This window comes from Triticum urartu, chromosome 4, assembly GCF_003073215.2.
Source record: "Triticum urartu cultivar G1812 chromosome 4, Tu2.1, whole genome shotgun sequence".
NCBI classification, from domain to species: Eukaryota; Viridiplantae; Streptophyta; class Magnoliopsida; order Poales; family Poaceae; genus Triticum; species Triticum urartu.
The window spans coordinates 516,650,045-516,654,118 of NC_053025.1; positions in this window are offsets into that span (position 1 = coordinate 516,650,045).

The window sequence follows — 4,074 nt, forward strand, 5'->3', positions numbered from 1 at the left end:
CGACTGGATCGCGGTCGGCACGCTACCTACTCTACATCTACCTTCGGGATTAGTATTAGACCTAAATAATTGTTATTTGGTGCCAGCGTTAAAGCATGAACATTATATCTGGATCTTGTTTGATGCGAGACGGTTATTCATTTAAATCAGAGAATAATGGTTTTTCTATTTATATGAGTAAAATCTTTTATGGTCATGCACCCATGAAGAATGGTCTATTCTTATTAAATCTCGATAGTTGTAGCACACACATTCATAATGTTGAAGCCAAAAGATGCAGAGTTGATAATGATAGTGCAACTTATTTGTGGCACTGCCGTTTAGGTCATATCGGTGTAAAGCGCATGAAGAAACTCCATACTGATGGACTTTTGGAACCACTTGATTATGAATCACTTGGTACTTGCGAACCGTGCCTTATGGGTAAGATGACAAAAACACCGTTCTACGGTACTACGGAGAGAGCAATAGATTTGTTGGAAATCATACATACAGATGAATGTTGAGGCTCATGGCGGATATCGTTATTTTCTCACCTTCACAGATGACTTAAGCAGATATGGGTATATCTACTTAATGAAACATAAGTCTGAAACATTTGAAAAGTTCAAAGAATTTCAGAGTGAAGTTGAAAATCATCGTAACAAGAAAATAAAATTCCTACGATCTGATCGTGGAGGAGAATATTTGAGTTACGAGGTTGGTGTACATTTGAAACAATGCGGAATAGTTTCGCAACTCACGCCACCTAGAACACCACAGCATAATGGTGTGTCCAAATGTCGTAATCATACTTTACTTGATATGGTGCGATCTATGATGTCTCATAATGATTTACCGCTATAGTTTTGCGGTTATGCTTTAGAGACAGCCGCATTCACGTTAAATAGGGCACCATCAAAATCCGTTGAGACGACGCCTTATGAACTATGGTTGGCAAGAAACCAAAGTTGTCGTTTTTGAAAGTTTGGGGCTACGATGCTTATGTCAAAAAGCTTCAACCTGATAAGCTCGAACCCAAATCGGAGAAATGTGTCTTCATAGGATATCCAAAGGAAACTATTGATACACCTTCTATCACAAATCCGAAGGCAAGACTTTTGTTGCTAAATCGGAAACTTTCTAGAGAAGGAGTTTCTCTCGAAAGAAGTGAGTGGGAGGAAAGTAGAACTTGACGAGGTAACTGTACCTGCTCCCTTATTGGAAAGTAGTACATCACAGAAACTGGTTTTCTGTGACACCTACACCAATTAGTGAGGAAGCTAATGATGATGATCATGAAACTCCAGAACAAGATACTACTAAACCTCGTAGATCAACCAGAGTAAGATCCGCACCAGGGTGGTACGGTAATCCCGTTCTGGAAGTCATGCTACTAGATCATGATGAACCTACGAACTATGAAGAAGCGATGGTGAGCCCAGATTCCGCAAAGTGGCTTGAAGCCATGAAATCTGAGATGGGATCCATGTATGAGAACAAAGTATGGACTTTGGTTGACTTGCCCGATGATCGGCGAGCAATTGAAAATAAATGGATCTTCAAGAAGAAGACTGACGCTGACGGTAATATTACTGTCTACAAGCTCGACTTGTCGCAAAAGGTTTTCGGCAAGTTCAAGGGATTGACTACGATGAGACCTTCTCACCCGTAGCGATGCTTAAGTCTGTCCGAATCATGTTAGCAATTGCCGCATTTTATGATTATGAAATTTGGCAGATGGATGTCAAAACTGCATTCCTGAATGGATTTCTGGAAGAAGAGTTGTATATGATGCAGCTGGAAGGTTTTGTCGATCCAAAGGGAGCTAACAAAGTGTGCAAGCTCCAGCGATCCATTTATGGACTGGTGCAAGCCTCTCGGAGTTGGAATAAACGCTTTGATAGTGTGATCAAAGCATTTGGTTTTATACAGACTTTTGGAGAAGCCTGTATTTACAAGAAAGTGAGTGGGAGCTCTGTAGCATTTCTGATATTATATGTGGATGACATATTACTAATCGGAAATGATATAGAATTTCTGGATAGCATAAAGGGATACTTGAATAAGAGTTTTTCAATGAAAGACCTCGGTGAAGCTGCTTACATATTGGGCATTAAGATCTATAGAGATAGATCAAGAAGCTTAATTGGACTTTCACAAAGCACATACCTTGACAAAGTTTTGAAGAAGTTCAAAATGGATCAAGCAAAGAAAGGGTTCTTGCCTGTGTTACAAGGTGTGAAGTTGAGTAAGACTCAATGCCCGACCACTGCAGAAGATAGAGAGAAAATGAAAGATGTTCCCTATGCTTCAGCCATAGGCTCTATCATGTATGCAATGCTGTGTACCAGACCTGATGTGTGCCTTGCTATAAGTTTAGCAGGGAGGTACCAAAGTAATCCAGGAGTGGATCACTGGACAGCGGTCAAGAACATCCTGAAATACCTGAAAAGGACTAAGGATATGTTTCTCGTATATGGAGGTGAAAAAGAGCTCATCGTAAATGGTTACGTTGATGCAAGCTTTGACACTGATCTGGACGATTCTAAATCACAAACCGGATACGTATTTACATTAAACGGTGGAGCTGTCAGTTGGTGCAGTTCTAAACAAAGCGTCGTGGCGGGATCTACATGTGAAGCGGAGTACATAGCTGCTTCGGAAGCAGCAAACAAAGGAGTCTGGATAAAGGAGTTCATATCCGATCTAGGTGTCATACCTAGTACATCGGGTCCAATGAATTTTTTTGTGACAATACTGGTGCAATTGCCTTGGCAAAGGAAAATCCAGATTTCACAAGAGAACCAAGCACATCAAAGAGACGCTTCAATTCCATCCGGGATCTAGTCCAGGTGGGAGACATAGAGATTTGCAAGATACATACGGATCTGAATGTTGCAGACCCGTTGACTAAGCCTCTTCCACGAGCAAAACATGATCAGCACCAAGGCTCCATGGGTGTTAGAATCATTATGTGTAATCTAGATTATTGACTCTAGTGCAAGTGGGAGACTGAAGGAAATATGCCCATAGAGGCAATAATAAAGTTATTATTTATTTCCTTATATCATGATAAATGTTTATTATTCATGCTAGAATTGTATTAACCGGAAACATAAATTGTGTGAATACATAGACAAACAAACGTCACTAGTATGCCTCTACTTGACTAGCTCGTTAATCAAAGATGGTTATGTTTCCTAACCATAGACATGTGTTGTCATTTGATTAACGGGATCACATTATTAGGAGAATGATGTGATTGACATGACCCATTCCATTAGCTTAGCACCCGATCGTTTAGTATGTTGCTATTGCTTTCTTCATGACTTATACATGTTCCTATGACTATGAGATTATGCAACTCCCGTTTGCCGAAGGAACACTTTGTGTGCTACCAAACGTCACAACGTAACTGGGTGATTATAAAGGAGCTCTATAGGTGTCTCCAAAGGTACATGTTGGGTTGGCGTATTTCGAGATTAGGATTTGTCACTCCGATTGTCGGAGAGGTATCTCTGGGCCCTCTCGGTAATGCACATCACATAAGCCTTGCAAGCATTGCAACTAATGAGTTAGTTGGAGATGATGTATTACAAACGAGTAAAGAGACTTGCCGGTAACGAGATTGAACTAGGTATTGGATACCGACGATCGAATCTCGGGCAAGTAACATACCGATGACAAAGGGAACAACGTATGTTGTTATGCGGTCTGACCGATAAAGATCTTCGTAGAATATGTAGGAGCCAATATGAGCATCCAGGTTCCGCTATTGGTTATTGACCGGAGACATGTCTCGGTCATGTCTACATTGTTCTCGAACCCGTAGGGTCCGCACGCTTAAGGTTTCGATGACAGTTATATTATGAGTTTATGAGTTTTGATGTACCGAAGTTAGTTCGGAGTCCCGGATGTGATCACGGACATGACGAGGAGTCTCGAAATGGTCGAGACATAAAGATTGATATATTGGACGGCTATATTCGGACACCGGAAGTGTTCCAGGTGATTTCGGAGAAAACCGGAGTGCCGGAGGGTTACCGGAACCCCCGGAGAAGTAATGGGCCTTATGGGCCCTAGTGGAGAGAG